At 35.3% G+C, this 20,307-nt stretch overlaps 1 long non-coding RNA gene and 1 pseudogene across 3 annotated transcripts in view; one reads left to right on the plus strand and one right to left on the minus strand.

The window, feature by feature from the left end:
• The window catches only part of LOC306650811, a 256,611-nt gene that overhangs the window by 60,307 nt on the left and 175,997 nt on the right, over positions 1-20,307 (plus strand). The window lies entirely within an intron of this gene.
• On the minus strand, positions 1,149-2,817 carry LOC306650778 (eukaryotic translation initiation factor 2 subunit 2-like; annotated as a pseudogene). The gene has a single exon. The product of its transcript is annotated as a eukaryotic translation initiation factor 2 subunit 2-like (transcript).

The raw sequence follows: 20,307 nt of genomic DNA on the forward strand, positions 1-20,307 counted from the left end.
GTGACTACAGATATTGAGCACTTCTTCTTATATTTATTAGCCATTTCCATTTCTTCTTTGGAAAAGTGTCTGTTCAGCCCATTTGCCCATTTATTGGTTAGATTACTTGTTCTTTGTTAACTTCTTGGAGTTCTTTATATATTCTGGATATTAAACCTGTCAGATGAATAGCAGGGCAAGATTTTCTTCCATGCTGAAAGTTGTGTTTACACTTTGTTGATTATTTTCCTTGGCTGGGCAGAAACTTTGTCATTTGATGCCATCCACTCATTGATTCTTGGTTTTATTTCATGAGCTATTAAAGCCTTATTCAGGAAATCATTTTTTGTGCCAATATCTTCTTGAAGTGTTTCCCCTGTTTTCCTCTAGTAGTTTCAAATTTTCAGGTCTTACATTAAGATATTTGATTCATTGTGATTTTTGCACAGGGTAAGATTTTTCTTTCAGTTTTCCACATATGGGTTATGCAGTTTTCAGAGAACCATTTGTTGAAGAGGTTGTCCTTTCCCCTATGTATATTTTTGGTGCTATCATCAAGAATCAGAGGGCTGTAGTTATGTGTGTTTAGATCTGAGTCCTCAGTTTTTGCTCCATTGATATGTTTGTTTTTATGTTTATACCATGTTGCTGAAACAAACTTCAAAAAACTTCTAGACAAAATTACTTTTCCTTTAAAAAAACCACATCTTTATATTTTATAATATTCTCATCCAAATTTTTTTTCTTATATATTTTGCAAGCAAAGTTGTTTCCTTTATTTTAGTAGTTTTAATCATATATACTAATTCAAATTTTAACTCCTGGCAATTGCAAATCAACATTCTATAGATTAAAACTATTTTTAGTTTTTAGAAATATATGTTTCCCTAAAGCATAATTTTTCATGTTAATTTATAGACCCAAATATATTTCTTTCCTTTATGAGTTTGGCCCTAAAATTGAGAAAATTAAGTAGGTATAAATGTGATGAGATAATAAATGTACTTTTTAATAATTATGTTTTATAATACATAATTCCTTTGTAAATATTATTATTCCTTTGTAATAAGAAGTCAAAAGTGGATAAATATAGATCTGTTTCTTACAATGTTTAATATTTTATTTTATTTGGAAATGATCTAGATAGCCAATGAATGTTCATCATTCACTTTTTTTTTTCACTGTTATAATAACTTTAATTTATCTTGCATTTTACAGAAGTCTATGAACGATTTTATAAAAGCACCTCCTTACCCCATCATGTTTTTCTGACAGTTGTTAAAGTAGGCAATGAGTATGTCAACAGCTTGAGCATCGGCATCCTGCAAGGATTTCAGATCAACCAACCACTCACCAAAGAACTTGGCAGCTTTTCTATCTTGCTTTTAATACAATGGTATATCCATTCTGATGGTAAACCTGTCCAGCCAAATCTCCACAACACACTTTGCAAAATCAGTGGTGATTAGCAAATTAGTTAGCTTTGGCACAGAGCTGTGCTCACTTGCCCGTGACAGCCTGGAAGCCGGTTTTGATACTGGCAACAGAGCATCGAGAATGACAAGTTTCACACTGTAAGAAATAGAGTCGGGTGTCCTTCTGCAAGATGGTGTCTGGTGATCGGCATGTGTGGCAAGTGACGTATTCCTTGATATATCTTCTCAAGACATTTTCTATTTGTTTCTGTTGAAATCTTCCTTTGATTACAAGTTGGTTATTACCATCTATAGAACCACTTGTACCCAATTCTGCCAATAAAAATGCAAGGAGATGTTTGGGCTGACGATGTAATAGTTTACAGATATCTGTAAAGTTGACAAAAGAAGTTATCTTGGTTCCTTCTCGAACAACCTGTGGAGGTTTCATAACAAATTTTCTTTTCTCTCCAGCAACCATATCTGGATTCTTTTCCCTCATGATGTTGAACGCTCGATTCAGGAGCTCCTCATAGGTGTAGTCTCTTTCTGAGCCTGCCCAAGCAGGAACTGTCTGGTTACTGAATGAGATTCCATCATCTTTTTTTGCTATCTTCATCTTCTAAAGCTTCATCTTTCTCTAGTATTTCATCCTCGTCTGGGAACTTGACATTCTTCTTTTTCTTCTTTTTATTGCCAAGCATAATATCAAGATCATCCTCTGGCTCAGCTGGCTCTTGAACATCACTTTCAATCTTAAGATCTTTTACACCTTCTTCAGCTTCACCAATATCAAATATCTTTTTTGTTTTTTTCTTCTTTTTCTTTTGATTAAAGAAGTTCAAGTCATCTAGATCATCAGAAGCATCTTTTTTCCTACTGTCTTCTTCATCAGCTTCCACATCTTTATCCTCAGTTCGTTCTGGTTCCACTTCTTTTGTTTCAGAGGGCTGAGTTTCTTCTGTCTGGGCATCCCCTTCCTCATCTAACATAAAGGGCTTCTTCTTCTTCTTTTTCTTCTTACTCATTGTAGGATCAAAAATCATCTCATCCCTGGACATGGCTGCGGTTCAAGTGGGCTCGGCACGAACGAGAAGTCAGTCGGGTCAGCCCCTGGCTTCGGCGGCAGCGCTGCTCCTGCCGACACCTCTCCCAGCACGGCACTAGGCTCTTGCATCCATCATTCACTTTAATTTGGCTAAATTCTTAAAGGTGTAGTTATCAAAGAGATTTCATAAACTTATTTAAGTAAATGTATTTTAAAATGTAATTATTGCTAAAAGTACGTTTATTATCTCATCGCATTTATACCTACTGTTACGTTTAAAATGTGAGGTATCCCCCAAAAGCTCATGTGTGAGATGTGAGAAGTTTTAGATGTGAAATGATTGGGTTGTGAGAGCCTTAACCCAATCAGTGAATTAATCCCCTGATAGGGATTAGCTGAGCAGTAACTGGGCAGGTGGAGTGTGGTTGGAGGAAATGGATGCCTGGAGGCATGCACTTGGAGTTTATTTTGTCCATGAGGGGAGCTTTCTCTTTGCTTCCTGGTGTGATGTCTTGAGCTCAAGATGTGAGTTGCCTCTCTCCCACACTCTTCTGCCAGATAGATGTTCAGGCTCACCTAAAGCCCTTAAGAATGGAGCAGGCTGTCTGTGAACTGAGACCTCTGGAACCTTGAGCCCCCAAATAAACTTTTTCCTCCTTAAAATTGTTCTTGTCAGATCTTTTCACAACAGTGAAAAAGATGACTGAAATATCTACTTAGTTTTCTCAATTTTAGGGTCAAACTCACAATTTTTATGATCTGAGGCTATTTCAAAGCCAGTCTCAGCAAAAGTGAGGCACTAAGCAACTCAGTGAGATCCTGTCACTAAATAAAATACAAAATAGGGCTGGGAATGTGACTCAGTGGCTTAGTGCGCCTGAGCTCAATCCTCAGTACCAAAAAAAAAAAAAAAAAAAAAAAAAAAATAGAAGTTGCAACTGCACTATATTTAATGTTAACTGACAGGTCTGTTTTAATTAGAACACTACTATTTTTATTTACCAGAATTTACTAAAATAATATAAACTTCAAAGGTATCTGGGTGAGACACTTAATTTCATCACTACACTAAGTGAAATAATTACCATGTGGATAATATGCAAACATATGTAGATATAAACATATATATTGACGTAAAGTCCCATATATGTATATAAAAATACAATACAAAAATAGCAACTTTTTGTCATGAGGTAGTCTAAAAACTTACTAATATATAAATGCTTTTGGATCCAATAGATAAAAGAGACCTCAACACTATATACACAGTCTCAGTTCTCATAATCTGATTTTTTAACAATATATGTAGTATATGCAGTCGCTGTGAGATAAATAAGTGGCCTTTAAATAGTTCCCAGAGGTACAATTCTGTCTTTAAAATGACTTAATTTGCAAGACAAAGACTTGTTTCTAGTTCCCCTCAGAACCATGCTATGGTCTGAATGAAATCATTCAGCTGACCAGTCGGTCCAATTGTAATATCTTCAATTTACTCTTACGTATCAAGAAGCATATTTTTTAACTAAAATAGAAATCAAAAGATTTCCCTATTCTAGATTTAGAGTGGTTTTTCTGAAATGTCTTAATAATTTGTTTCTCTTCTTTTGGGGTATATAGGTTTATTTTGGCTCTCGAGCAAACAAACAGACAAAAGTTGCTATTGTGCTTTAAATAAAAACCAAAAATTTATACTAAAGCCATACTTAAGCAAATTATTCCAATTATACCAGATATTCACACATGAAGCCAAAACAACAAGAGCCAAGGTTTCTTAAAAGGGAGCAAAGTGCTGCCCTATCAAAATCCAAGCCATTTCCAATGTCAGCTTAAAGAAAGAAGTACTTTGTCAAAAATGGGGTTGTAACCCACATTTTTTTTTTCTCTAGTCATATTTTGTAGTCTAAACCATCTGGTTGGCCATCTGCACAAAAACATTCAAGAACCCATGTGTCCCCTTAGACAGAAAGTCAAAAACAGTTGGTAAGACAAAACAGGAAATCAAAAGCTGTTCACAGATGAAGAAAGAGTGGGTACTATGAATACAGAAGTCATACAAATAATTAAAAGTCAATGACTTAAACTAATTTTTTTCTCCTGAGCCAAAGGAAATTTAACGAGAAAGGAATTTATGATGAGTCTTAAAACCGCATTTTAAAGATGTCAGAAGATTTGCCTGAGCAAAGCTGAGATACCTATACTCCTTCCTTTTTCGCCCCTAAATGCAAAGGGTGAGGGAGAACATAACTGCACACTTATGGTATCATATTGGTCATAATTTCACTGAGCACATTTCATTAGCTTTTAAAAGTTCTTGTTGTGTGCAGCTACAATAATTAAATGCAAAAAGAAATTTAAGTCAGAGTATAGTGGAATCAAAAGCAAAACTTATAAACAGGAACAAAGGAAGGGTAGTGGGATAGGAATGGGAAAGAGTTAAATGAATCGGTCATTACATTCCTATGTTCATATATGAATAATGGCCAGTATGACTCCACATCATGTACAACTGCAAGAATGGGAAGTTATACTCCATGTATATATCATCCGTCAAAATACATTCTACTGTCATGTACATCTCAAAAGAATAAAAAATGATGTCATAGTTCATTCACAAAATCCAAACTAGGGATACGGATTAATTTCTTCTTTGCCTTATCAGTTGTTTGCGAGTATGTTCTCTCTGATATGTGGATACTGACCCCCAATTAGGGTTTGGGGCAGAAGAGAAGTTTATTAGGTTAGACAAGGGGAATGAAGGGAAGGGAAGGAGGATGGGAATAAGAAATACAGTAGGATGAATGGGACAAAACAGACTTATGTTCATATATGAATATACCTCAGGGAATCTCATCTTCATGTACAACCACAAGAATGGGATCCTCATTCTAATTTACTTATTCTAATAAGTTATACCCTATGTATGTATGATGTGTCAAAATACTCTCTGCTGTATGTGTATTTAAGAAGAACAAAACAATAAAGACATAACTGTAAAAACAAAAACAAAGTTCAATCTCTGTTGTTATAAACTAGGTAGTGTTGTTATAAACTAGGTAGCGTTGGTAGGATTTGGAGTAAGAATGGTATCTGCATTAGAGAAACAAGAGACATTCCTGAAGTGGGTACAGAAACTGTGACACCCACGATCCAGTTTACTCTGAAAGACTAATGAGAAAAGCAAAAGACCTTCGCTGCCATGGGCAGGTAAGGATTTTGTTTGTATAATGGCACTCCCAGTCACCCACAAAACTGTGAGACATCTTCAGTCACAGATTGACTAATCTATGACACCAGGCATGTAATATTGGCATGGAAGTTTTCCAGCACTAAGCAGGCATCATAGGTTAAGAGTAGAAAATTCTCTTAGGGCGTTTTAAGAAACTCCCTGAGAGCTTGGCACAGATGGACATAGAGAATGCTGCTTAATATCTTACATGTCTCAAGTTCCCAGCCTTAGACTGGCTGCCAAGACATGCACTGGCATCAGCATTCCTCCAAAAGCAAAGAGTGTGTCCACGTGGGTCACAAAGCCATTATAATAGGACATAAAACAAGAGAAGGGAAACTGATCTAGTTTTTGCTATTGTTATTGTCATTGTTTCAGAAACCCACAGCAACATTTTGCCTAAATAAATATCAGCGTATTGGAAACCACAAATCCACAAGCATACAAGGCCAGCATTGTTCTTTCACTGTGGTTCTACAGGATCCTTATGACAAACAACGCAGAAAGATAAAACAAAAGAAATCAAAAGCCTTTTCTGAGCGCAAAAATATCATACAGGGATCTAGAGTATTCACAAAACAACAAAAGTCACTTTTACCCAATAAGTAGTTCACAAAATTTTTTTTTCCTGTTAATTTGAACATTTAGACAGGAAAAGACACAAAATAAGTGCTACCACACTTGCCGTGACTAGCAACCACAGCAAAGATTTGTGAAGCTCATAAGAAATTTTACTCTTGACCAGCCTTTTGTCAGATATCCAGGATCTCAGCTGCTACATTCCCAGAGTAAGCATTTTACCCATAAATGATGGAAAGCTATGCCTTGGATATCACATTCTGTAGGGGAATGAGCGTTTCCTTAACCCCTCCCCCTTTGTTCTTCTTTGGGCTCTTAATTATGTTCTGGGTCTTGAAACACCATTAATACAAATGTTGATTAACAACAGAAAGCATACAAGTTTTATTAACTTTGCATATCTATGAGGATCTTTACAAGAGAATGGAGTCAGGAAATGATCAAACCTTGATGCTTTTACACTTTTTAGACAAAAACAATAAGTTTTACAAAGAGAGGACCATACAAATGGCTATTTGGCCTAGGATAGTAAATACTAAGGATGTGGCTAAGAGATATGAGGGAGAGGTATAGAAACTAGTGAAAGATAAGGGTTACTTGAGTTTATTTATTCCGGTTCATTGCAAATGAATTATTATTTCTCTGGTAGTCAAGGCTATTTTCTGGTCTTAGTATGTGAAAGACATCCTCCTTAATGAATCTTTATGGCTTGCTGCATGCATGAAAAGGGCCAAATGGCCCTTTCTGAAATTCCAGTGATTTCAGTTTGAAATATTTAATATAACAACTTGGCATATTTTCTAATGGTATGCTCTTAACTCCTTCAACTTGAAAAAGAACTACAGTGTCTCAATTTAACAGAGTTTTTAAAAAAACTGTTCTGTGCATGAGGTTGGATTCAAATAATATGCAAGAGTAAGATGAGATTAACATTACTATGAAAGGAGGAAAAAATAGTTTATGAAAACTCAATATGCTATATAATTTGTTTGTGTCCTGTTATAAATAAAATAAATAATAACATGAGTATAACAGGCAGAGCACTGTAACAATGTATTACTCCAAAGTAAATTACTCTCAAATAAGAATTGCTTAAAATGAGATTGGCAGAGAATTATAACCAAGGAAAAATTAGAAAGGAATAGTAGTTTCTCCATAACATGTGTAATAAAAAAAATTATTGGATAAGCCATAAAATTTTTAAAAAGAAGAGATAATCCAAAGAAACACTATCCTTAACAAAACTCAAGCATTAACTAACCTACTTGCCAATGCTAATATTTTTTATTGAGTTAGTATTTATCTAGAAAAAAAGACAATGCTTTTCCATATGGATAGTTTTTCTTTAAAATATGTGTTTAATATTTTTTCCACACATACAGTGACTTTGAAATCAGAGATACTTCAACTTATCTTAATAGTTTTGTGGTGTATATTTTAACTGAAAATGAAAAAAGTACCAGAAGCTAACGTGAATATCTATATAAGATCTATTTTCTAACATAAGGAGAAGCAACTAATGTGAATGTTCAGTGTAGGCTCATATATAACCGTAATCATTTGTCAATGCTCTTAGAGCTATGGGAGTATGCTTGTAACCAACAGAAAACTGCAATTAAAAATAGTTCTAGCATAACAAAAATATCAGTAACTAACACTGCCTGAGGAAGAAACTATCAATTGAATAAAATACCCACAAAATATCTCCCTCTTTAAAAGTAGGGAATAAAACTTTTCAAGATCTATATGGTTCACACAGCAGCTGAAGCAACCAGTTAGTACAATTCCTGGCAAATCATTTATCAATGTCATTGTTGCCACCTCTCAAAAATGGAATTCTACAGTTTAATGGATCTGTGCTCCAAGCAGACATGTGTAATTTGAAAGCACAATAAGTGGGGTCACATTCACAGCATCACTGATCTGTGGACCTGTGGTTACATCTGTTACACAACATTGAGTAGTGTTCTAATCTCAGCTCTGACTTACCTTTGTCCCTTCAAATTATTTTCATCAGTAAAAAGACTTTCAAAGTTTGCATTTTGATGTTTATAAAGAAACAAACACTCATTTCAAAGTATTTCTTTCTCTAAATATTCCTAGATGAGCTACATCTTCAGGCTTAGATTGGATATAATTTTTATTTCCTGAGAAGGAATTTTCTGGGATTATAATAGATTAATAAGACTCATACCATGTGTTTGTGCACAGATTAAGTCTCCTGAATTGTTTTCAGTGAGTCTGATTCCTATGTTGCTTTACCTTGAGCAATTTTCCATATAATACACACTTAAGAAGGTACATGAAGAAACTCTCCTAAGAACTACATTTGCATATAATGAATTGACGATTTTTAATGCTTTCTTAAAATTTGAGGATCCTCCCATATAATTTATTTCTGAAGATCATTGGAAATACTTTTGGGAGGTATAAACACACAATTGAGTTGCAGCTTCACTTGGAATAATTTTATCATATAAACATGATTTATTTGGTCATAAAGTAGTATATGTGTGATTTGCATATTAAGGGCTAAACTGCACAAAAATTATTGGAGGGTTGAAGTTTTCATTATTGAAAAATACTCATTTGAAATTTGTTTAAATAAAACTACATGTACTATTTACATTGTAAAATGCACAGAATGATCTCCAGGGCCAGCAAACCAATCATCCAAATGTTAACAGATCAGGAAGTAAGGTAAAATTCACTAAAATTGTAAAAGATAAATAATGAAGCAAAATGAAGATGCAAATAGGCAATTATTTTTTGTTTTGGAATTGGTCAAAAGTCCTAACTGTTTAGCATGGTGCTTTTAAAGTTGAGAAAAGAAAATTATTAGTACTAGATATTATGGTTTGGATGTGAGGTGTCCCCCAAAAGCTCATGTGTGAGACAACACAAGAAGGTTTAGAGGAAATGATTGGGTTATAAGAGCCGTAAACGGATCAGTGAATTAATCCTCTAATGGGGATTAACTGAGTGGTAACTGAAGGCAGGTAGGGTGTGACTGGAGGAAGTGGGTCATTGGGGCATGGCTTTGAGGTATATATTTTGTATTGGTATCTGGCTAGTGGAGTCTTTTTCCACTTCCTGTCTGCCACTGCCTCAATCTTCTGCCATGATGTTCTGCTTCACCTTGAGCCCTGAGGAAGGGAGCCGGCTGTATATGGACTGAGACCTCTGAAACCGTGAGCCCTTAAATAAACTTGTCTTCCCCTAAAATTGTTCTGGTCAGGTCTTTTAGTCACAGCAGGAAAAAGGTGACTAAAACACTAGATATAGATGGAGCAATAGTCAATCAAAAGATAAGATAATTAGGTTAAATAAGTGGCTACATTATAAAAGAAGCAGCATAAAGGAAACTCCCAAAATGTAGTTTAATATCTTATAGAAAGCCATATAGGAGAAAAATCAATCAACATATTGGTTCAATTCCATCTTGAGCATATGAAGTCATGATGGAGTGAAATGAAAAATCAACTGGGTGGGTAGTTGATTTAAAAGATCCAGTTAATAAGAATGAGTTAAAGGGATACACAGCAGAGCTATTTATAAAACTAAGAAACCCAATTTGAGGATTCAAGAATAATAGCATATTTTGGTTGGCATACTAAGAATCAAAATTTTAGATAGGCTACATTCATGGAAAGCCAGCAAATTCTTGCTGATGAAATATTTTAAGCTTTTCTATACCTAAAGCTCAATGTTGCTTGAATGGTAGAATATGGAAAACATGTCTCTTGATTTAATTTTTTGTCATGAGCTTAGTAACCTGTATTTCAATAAACCCCCTCATGATTCTGATATATACTAAAGTTTAAGTAACTACTGCCCTATGTTTCCTTAATGTAATTCATTTAGACTTCAGTAGAAATAATGAGTCATCAAAAAGATTTAATCAAAGACAACATAATTGGACTTACGGCTCCCATGTTAAAAGTAATCTGGTGGTAAAGGGTAGAAACAAAGAAAATAATTTGGATGCCATTTCAGTAATCAAAATGAGAAATGGTGGTGGATTGGGCCAAACCGTCAGTAATAGTGATATTGTCATTCTCTGCTTAAAGTCAAAATGGCTATCCAATTCAATTTGCCAAGAGAAATGCTCCCAAAGGTACTTCTCAATGATCTTCTGATTGCATGTTTCAGATGTGTATGAATAAGTACAACAAAGTAATCTGTTGGCTCATGCCATTGCTAAGTCAAGGACTACATTTTTCAAGAATGAAACTATAATGTCAAGTTTCTCAAACTCTCTCTTGCTTATTTATATCTTTTCATTTCTATCCTAGTTCTACTTCTCTTTTTGTTGCTCCACCTCTTTTCTACGTAATGTAGCTGTTCTGAGTGTGGTGATGGGGGTTGAAAGATGATCTGTCTGCACATTGCTCCAGTATTATATAACTATACCAGTCTGCAACCCAGAGAAAAGAAAAAAATGTCTTCTTTCCCTGTGTTCATATATGAAATTTGAGGAAAGAATTGTGATTGTCCTGGACACTTTAGGAGGATCGGCGAGGTCATGAAACTGGGGCATTATAAATTATCAGGCCTGGATGGGATAGATAGTCATCCTTATGAGCAGGAGACTGGGTTTCATTTTATCAATATTACTAAGACCACAGAGTAAATAATGGGCAGCTCCTTTCGTGAATAAGGTTTAGGTTTACCTAAAAAAAGTGGAAGCAATGCTGGCAGGTAAAAACTATGAGATGTTCATTACACTTGGAGACTGAGAATTATGCTCAGATATTAGCAAAATTATACTTCAACTTCTTTTGTAGAAGATATTTTTCACTTTAGAAAGTTGTCATACCTCTAATAAAAATTTGATTGTTATTCTTAATGGAAGAAATAATTCACAATGACTGCAATACTATATCCAAAAATAATACTACTAATTAAGAGAATTATAAAAATTACTGTGGTCTGGAAAATGATCACTGAAAAGCATTTGAGTGCTTAATTAACACTTATATTATGTTACTTTTTATTCTACAATAATTAATCCATTAGCAATTCTATTGGTGCAGATAAAGAAACTAATTACTTTAAAATTTCATGCCCATAAAGGAATAAAATGCATTGTGGTTATTATTGGAATTGCTTTTCCTTACAGTAATTCAAGTTATATGCCACTTAAATTTCCTTTAAAGTAAAAAAGAAAGAAAAATGACAAGATGATGATCTGTTTAGAAATCTTTATAATACAACAGCAAGGTCCTTTGAGAGAAAACATGTTGCTCATAATTCTTCAGATTAAATGTGTAACTTTTAAGAATCCATTAAATATAATGCAAATTTTGTTTTAAACATAAATTCAATGACTTAAATATTTAAGTCATTGAATTAACTTCAAATAGGACAGAATAAAATATTGGATTCCCAATAAAAATATTTTAATTCTAATTTCAGCTCTGCTGCTGTGATAGGCAGGATTTCTAAAATGACCTCTCAAAGATATTTTGCTCTAATCCCTGAAACTTCTGGATATGATGAGATGTTGTTATGGTTTGGATATGTGTTATACCCTGAAAGCTCAGGTGGTAAAGAAGGAATAATCAGAGGTAAAATGATTAGATTTCAAGAGCTCTAACCTCATCAGTGGATTAATACATTTGATTAATCCATTTGATGGATTAATAATTTGAATGGACTACTGGGTAGTAACTCCAGTCAGATGGGGCATAGCTGGAGGAAATAGGTCACTGGGGACGTGCCCTTGAGTGTCGGGATCCTAAGCCCCCTTGCTCTTCTCCACCAGCGACAAGGGAAGGGGACACTCCCCAACAAGGTCAGACCGGGAAAGGTAGGGCCGACTGACCACCCGCACCCAGCCCTCCGGGGAGGACAATCAGACGTGTCAGGGAGACCAGTCACAGCAGGAACTCCTTTATTGAGGAAGTCACACAGCTTTTATGTAGGGTGGAGGCTAGGCGGGAACCAATCAGCTTAAAGGTCAGCAAGGCCTGGGGATACACTCAGGCGAGAGTCCCATAGGACTATATGGCAAGCACGAGCTGATCACGTTCGCAGAACTGTTGTTAACCAATCCCTGACGGTGGTCCGATTTATCATCATTAATTTTCAAAACCGCCGTTGAGGCCTTGATCTTGCTCACCCACCAGGGAGTAAGGAGTCAGCCTGAGTTAGTTAATGTGTCATTAGTCCCAACACTTGAGGAATATATTTTGTTCCTGACTCACTCTCTTTCTGCTTCCTAGCTGCTATGGGGTGAGCAGCTTTGCTCTGTCACACCGTTCCAAAATGAAATCCTGCCTCACCTCTGACGCAGAACAATGGGGTCAGCCAACCATGGACTAAACTTCTGAAACCATGAACCAAAATAAACTTTTCCTGCTTTAAGTTGTTTTTGTCTGCATTTTGGTCCATGTATGAAAAGTTGGCTAACAGAGAAATTGTTTCTATAATTATGTTATGTTAAATGGTACAATTAACCTTGAGATGGAGAAAATGCTCTTACATGTTCAGGTGGTCCCAGGGTAATCATATAAGTCCTTAAAAACAGAGAGGTTTCTCTGACAGAACAGAGGGCTTCAAAGACTCAAAACATGAGTAGAACTTAATGTGCTGATGCTGTTTGAAGAGAGAGATCATATTAATGAATATGTGCAGCCTCTAGGAGCAAAAAATCAACCCCAACTGGTAACCAGCAAGAATACAGGACTTTAGTTCTACAGCCACAGGAAATGAATTCTGCCAACAACCTAAATTAATTTGAAGGTGTATTTTTCTCCTGAGGCTTCAGATAAGAACAGACCTGCTTACATATTGATTTTAGTCTTCTAAGACCCAAAGCAGATAACTCATTTAAACTCACCTGAATTCCTTACCTACAGAAACTGTGAGATAATAAATGGGTTCTGTTTTAAGTATTTAATTTGTTATAGCAGCAATAAAACTAATATAGCTGCTAAGAGGTGAAGTGAGCTAAGTTCTATGGATCTCCTTTTCCACTACAGCTAAATGAAATAGTTGAACTATTTAGAATAAGCTAATTTGGGTTTCCATGGGATAGTGTTCTGGGAGACATTAAGTTAATTATTCAGATAAAAATATTTGGATTTCAAGTGGTCAGCTCTATTTAACAAAGACTCTGAGTACACTTACACTAAAAAAAAAATCTTATTTTAAACTATGAGTGTTCCAATATCATTAGCACACATATAAATAGTAGGGATTCAACAATGAGAAATTCAGGACGAGTTAATTGCATTTTCTCTTTCTAAAGTTATTCCCCATAGACAATTAAAAATAGATAAGTATCCCATAGGAATATATATAATACCTATATTTTTGATTTCCTGGGAAATTGAAGCCCCAGTTTCAAATACTGTGTTGTTACCACCAAATATCTGTTTATATATTATAATTTTTAGTTGGAAAGGCATTTGACCAATGATGACACTTTAAGTGTATTCAATGACAGACTCATTCTAACACATCTCAAAAAAAGAGAAAGCATATTCTTAGGTGGTATGTATTAACAGATATATGTTTGAAACCATATTGTACTGCTTATATTTATTTTCATTTATTTCAAGTTATTCAAGAAGATGGAGTTACCTCTTTCCTACTTCCTTCTGATCTTTATGAATCTGTGTTTTAGCTTGTTTTTCACTGCTGTGACCAAAAGTTCTGACAAGAACAAATAGAAGAGGAAAAGCTTATTTGGGGGCTCACAATTTCAGAGTTCTTAGTCCCTACACAGCCAATTCCATTCCTTAGGGCTTGAAGTCAGGCAGAACATCAGGACAGAAGAGTATAGCAGTGGAAAGCAACTGGAGACATGTCACCAGAAAGCAGAGAGAGCAAGCAAGACTCTCCTCAACAAGGACAAAATATATACCCCAAAGGCACATCCCCAAAATCCCACCTCCTCCAGAGACATACTACCTGTGTACAGTTACCACCCAGTTAATCCCATCAGGTGACTACTTCCCTGGTTGATTAAGGCTCTTATAACCCAATCATTTTACCTGTAAACATTTTTGCATTGTCTCACATGAGCTTTTGGGGAACACCTCATATCTAAACTATAACTATCTGTATCTTTCTGGACGTTCAGTTCTCAATGCAAATACTACTTCTCTTTGAATGTTTGACATTCAAAGTAAAACACACATGCTGTTTAGTAACATTTCAATTCTCCCCTTAACACTTATCATTATCTTATTACCCATTTCTATTCATTATTGTGTAAATTGTATAAGGGTGAACCCTTGTCTGCCTTGAAGACTGCTTCTGAATATTCTAATTATAAAACCATCTACTTCCATTTCTAGTTTTAAATATCAGGTCTTCATTGTTTTTATTCAGGATATTTATATCAAATAGAGATAAGGTTATATTAGTCCCTGCTGATTTCAGGGACAGAACCAATTAATTTTAGTGGATACTTGTTTATACTTCCATCATAGTTCCATGAAATTTTGTGCCTATATTAGTGTGTTCATTTTGTTTTTTGTGCATTAGAGTTATGTGTCTGTGTATCTGACTACCATATCAGTTTAGAATCTACAGAGGACAACAATTACCTCTTGTTCATCTTTGGAGAATTATTAATACTTATAATGATACATTATACATAATAAAGTCTCAGTAAGTATCCTGAATTTAATTCAATTAACAAAAGCTTACATCTTTAAAAATAGAAATTGACTTTTTTTTTACTTTCATTGGAGCCTTATTGATCAATCCATCATCAAAAACCAAATCATGTACAAGTACTCACTCAAATTATGTTTAAATGCAACTAAATTTCATTCATTTTTGTTTTTATTCACAAAGCTTAAATCTATGCTTATTTTTAAAGATCTATAACATTTGCATTATATTTTTAATTACTATGATGAAGATGCACCAACTGTGTTCCTGCTTTTCTTACCACACATTTTAAGCTCAATAAAGTATCATGGTAAATATTCCTATGTCAACATTTCTGAAATAAATATTTGATTCATTAGCTATATGATAATTTCTACACTCTGCATATGGGTAGACTTCAGAATTATATTTATCTCTTGAAAAATTTGTAGTTCAAAGTAGTTATTTGAAATGGAAAATCACCCTATGGGTATAGTATTTTGAGGATAGAAACACAATGAAAACAAACCTCAAATTTCCATTTTAGTTTAAGCTGATATTTTTATGAAAGTTTATTATGTATGCACAATCAATATATAACATAATTTTGGTCAAACTTATAATTGTCATATACTTCATTTTTTGCTTCATCAAGCTTATCATTTAGGCTGTGTAAAGAAAGTTGTGTACTTAATTAGGAAAGTGGCTTATCATCAGAAAACACTTTGAATAATCTGTCAGAATGAGCATATTGTGGGTACTAGAATCACTATGTGGTGTGGCAATTTAATTTGTAAGGTTATATTTTCAGAGTGATTACATGAATACGTTATTTTTAAAAACTCAAGAAAACTCATTATGTCACAGATAAATTATAAAACCAGAGATATAGCCTGGAATGGAAAGTTTGGTAAATAGTAATATATACTGTCCGAAATATGAAGATTAGGCATTTGGTCTTCTTAATGTATTTCAAATACTTGAAGAAGGTATATTTTGTGAAATTCTAACAGAAAATGATCAGTCACTTCACATGAAAGTATATTAGTGGTTAAATAGAAGAAGAAACATTGCAGCAAAAAAAAATGTGTTATTACTGATTTTTTAAATGTTGCTCAAAGCTATTTAATACAAAAAAATAAACACCCTGTTAAATAGAGAGCCCAAGTGATGATGAAAGGTGATCTGTTTAGTGATACTAATATTTTATGTTATCATAATACTTTATAGTTTACAAACCACATTTTCACATATTATCTCATTATTATTTGTTCTCCACACTCTTCAAGGGTTGTCAGCTAGGATTAATATTTCCATCTTACACCAAAAGAAAATAAAATGAAAATAAAATCCAGGCATGGTGGTGCATGCCTGTATTCCCAGTTAATCCCAGCTACTTGGGGTGTTTAGACAGGAGGCTTGCAAATTTGAGTCCAGCCTTGGCAAATTAACAAGACCCTGTCTCAAAATAAAATTTTAAAAAGTTTGGATATATAGCTCAGTGGTAGATGGCTTGCTAGCATGTGCAAGTTCCCAGGTTCAATCTCTAATAATACACACACAGAAAAAAAGAAAGAGAAAAGAAAAGAAATGGGGATTTAGCTACTCATCCAAGGTTACATAACTAGTGAAAAGGAGAAATTTAGTGAAGCAATGTGAAAATGTTGAAATAGACAATCATTTGAAGATATATAAATTCCCACCAGACATGTTGGCACCTGCCTGTAATCCCAGAAACTGGGAGGACTGAGGCAGGAGGATCACAAGTTTGAGGTCAGCTTGGGCAAGTTAGGGAGACCCTGTCTCAAAATAAAAATAAAAAGCGTTGTAAATGTAAATCAGTAGCATTCCTGAGTTCAACCTTCAGTAAAACACACATACACACACAAATTTTCTTATTTAGGCTTAACAAATGTACATAAACCAAATGAACTAACTGCCGCTGAGGATGACAGCAAGGGAACTGAAGACAAACTACATAACAAGTTTTATTCATTTTTTTTTCCATATATAGCACAAAGAACTGAGTCTTAGGTTTTGTGTGACTTAAAAAGTCATGATCAAAAAAAAAAAGGTATACATACACACAAATTCACCTACTTTTCTCTAAAAATAAGTAAATGTAATAGATGAAATGTGCTTTTAAAAAATTTTAAATTCATCTATGATCCAGTAAAAATGTGAAGAATATTTAGAATCTAAAAATGTAAAATAATTACAGGTAGAATACAAAAATAGTTCTGCTTTTGAGATGTCTTTCATACCAGATGAACTTGTTTTATCAAATCATAGGAAAATGCATAAAAGTTCAAGGACCACCAAAGATTGGGAGTCTAATATAATTCCTCTTTCCTTAAGTAAAATTGATACTCCCAAGTGCCCCACTGCTGGTATTAAGCATGAGCTGAAAATAAACATATACACCCAGGGGCCTAAAAAGAAACTTTTCTTGTCTTGAATAGTCGTGCCAAGGGGAGATAAAAGCTACATGTTCCCTAACAATTTATGATATCCAGACTTCCCTTACATGGCTTTGCAGCCTAAATTTTGCATTACCTGTGTAGTCCAAGGAATATCAAGTTCGGAGTTAAATTAAAATTATCCTTGATTGGTAATGCTGACAGGTACCTGGCAGAAACAATCCCAAATCTTCTGTAGAAAGATTTGCAGTGAAGAGACATGTAGATTAGTATACAAATTTCAGGGAGTTGAAAGGTGCTATGGTTTGGATATGGTTTGTCCCTCAGGGTTCACGTTTTGGGACCTTTGTTTCTAGTATAAGGAAGAGCTGAGGTGGTGAGACCAGAGAAAATTCTGGTGTTTAGAATCCCTGTTCCCTTGGTATTGAAGATTGAACACCTGAGAAATGCTGAGGCAAGAGCAAAACATTTTATTTAAAGGATAAAAGAGAGAGAGAGAGAGTAAGAGAGAGGGAGACTCCTCTGCAGAGTCTGCAGATTCTTTCTTCTCATATCCTCTTCTCCTGTTAATTTGCCTATGTGACCAAAAGGTGGGAAAGGAGCCTTCCAGGGGTACAGGCTGGAAGGGAGCTGCCCAGGGGGCATTCATTAACAACTCCTTGCTGGGAGGAACAATTCCCTGAAGACAAGTAACCTTGGCAGCAGGTTGGAGGATGGGGACATGCTCTGGAGATATTAGCATTTTATTTCCTTTGCATCAGCCCCCATCTTCCTGACCCAATCATTCATTACCTACACCGACTGTTCTTTTTTTTTTTGCTAGTAATAAAAACAATTATATCATTTATTACACTAAATGTGAGCAGACTGAATCTCTTGACTAGAGATGGATAATTGTTAGAATGGATAGAAGCAAAATTCACACATATGTTGTTTACAAAAAATAAAATAAAAATAAAGTGATAAAAACAAGTTTGAAATAAGAGTTGGGCAAAAGATTCTTAAGCAACTATAAAGAGCAGAAAATGATCCAGTAAATATAGTCATAACAGTGGAATCTATGAAAAAATCATTCCTTTTGCCCCAGCCTCAGTGGTGGAATCTTTAAGAGGTGGGGCCTAAAAGAAGGTAACTCCCCTCCCCTCAGAAGGGATTAATGCAATTCGAATGGAACTCCACTAGTTCCCATGAGAATGGAATGATATAAGGGACTCTGGAGGGACTCCTGAGTCCCTTTTTACATGTACTTCTACCACTGTGATGGCATCTGCCATGAGACCCTCACCAGAGCTGAGTAAATGCTAGTACCACATTATTGAATCTCCAAAATTGTGAACTAAGTACATTTCTTTTCTTCACAAAGTACTCAGGCTTAGGTAGTTTTACAGTTACACAAAATTGATTATCGTACAAATTGGTACTAAGGAGTAGGATGTTACTAAATAATGAATACCTAAAAATATGGAAGTGGCTTTGGAAGTGCATAATGGTCAGAGGTTGAAAGAGTTTGGAGGAACAGCCTGGAAATGGTTAGTTTTACTGTCAAGGGAGTATTACATATGAGCCTAGTGCTTCAACTACTTAGAAATTGACTGAGTTTTCATGACTAGAATGCTGATAGAAATGTGTACAATAAAAGCTGTGCTGATGACTTCTCAGGCGTAAATGAGGAATATCTTGTTGAAAACTGGAGTAGAACTCATTCTTGTTATGAAGTATCAAAGAATTTGGCTGTAATGTGTCCATAATCTATGACTTTCTGGAAGATGGAACTTGGGAGTGATGGACTAGTTTATCAGAATGAGAAAATGTCTAAACAACAAAGCATTCATGCTGGTGCTTCTTTACTTTTAACCATGTATGCTCAGATTCAGGGGCAAAAGAAACAGAGCACAAAGATATGGAAAAATGGCATCCTAAACAAGGAAAGTGGGGGGAAAAAAGACATGTAAATAAGCAACCCAGGCAGCAGCTTGCTAAAAAGATTAGCATGAATAAAAGGTATCTGAGTGCTATGTTTCAGAACAATGGGAAAAAGTTCCCAGGAGTACCTCAAAATTTTTCCAGGTTTCCCCTCTTATCACAGGCCCAGAGACCTAGAAACTCAGAATTATTTCAGGAAGAGGTGCACTGACCAGGAGCATGTCAAAAATTTTCTCCCTGCTTTCTGGTAAAGCACTCTACAGCCACTCTAGTCATGGACATATTTCACCCAGGCATGACTCATACCACCACTCTGAAGGGGTCAAGCAACAGACATAAGTGGAATTCATATAGTGCTAAGTCTGTAAGGAACCCAGAATGTAAGAGCTGTGGGGTCATGGTGGCTTCCACTCAAATTTCAAAGGAAAGTCTAATAGGGCAGACTGAGATCTGATACTGAAGTATAGTTGACAAACTATAAAAACTAGTGGAGCAAGGGAGAAGAGTCACTTCCAGGACCTTAGAAAGGTAGAAACACTGGTGGAGTCAAAAGCTAGCTTGTGAGAGAAGGCACATGGCCTACAACAATCAAAACCAAGTGAATGGGGCTGCTCAAGGCTTGGGAGCCCACCCTTCACCTCAGCATTCACAGCATGCCAGCCAGACTTGGACTTTCAAGATTCAGTGTCTGCTTTCCTGGGTTTTAGTCTTGTTTTGGGCTGTTTACTTCTTTGTACTTTCCTATTTCTGCTTTTTGGAAGAGGTATGCCTATTCTACATCTGTTCTACCGGTGTATCTTGGAAATATGGAACTTTTTTTTTTATTTTATAGGTTTAGCACTGGAGTTTGCTTTGATTCTCAGGTTAGACTTTAGACTTGGACTTTGGGCAATGCTGAAATGAGCTAAGCCATGGGCACTGTGGGAATAGAATAATTGTATTTTGTATTGTGAGAAGGACAATGAATAGAACTCTCTGGTTTGGATCTGGTTTGTCCCATAGAGGTTCATACTGGAGGCTTGGTCTCCAGTGTGATGGTGTTGAGGTAGAGTCTAGCAGAAGGTAATAAGGTCATGGGGGCCTCACCCTCAGCAGGTCTTGTAGTAC

This window comes from Sciurus vulgaris, assembly GCF_902686455.1.
Source record: "Sciurus vulgaris genome assembly, chromosome: X".
Taxonomy (NCBI): Eukaryota; Metazoa; Chordata; class Mammalia; order Rodentia; family Sciuridae; genus Sciurus; species Sciurus vulgaris.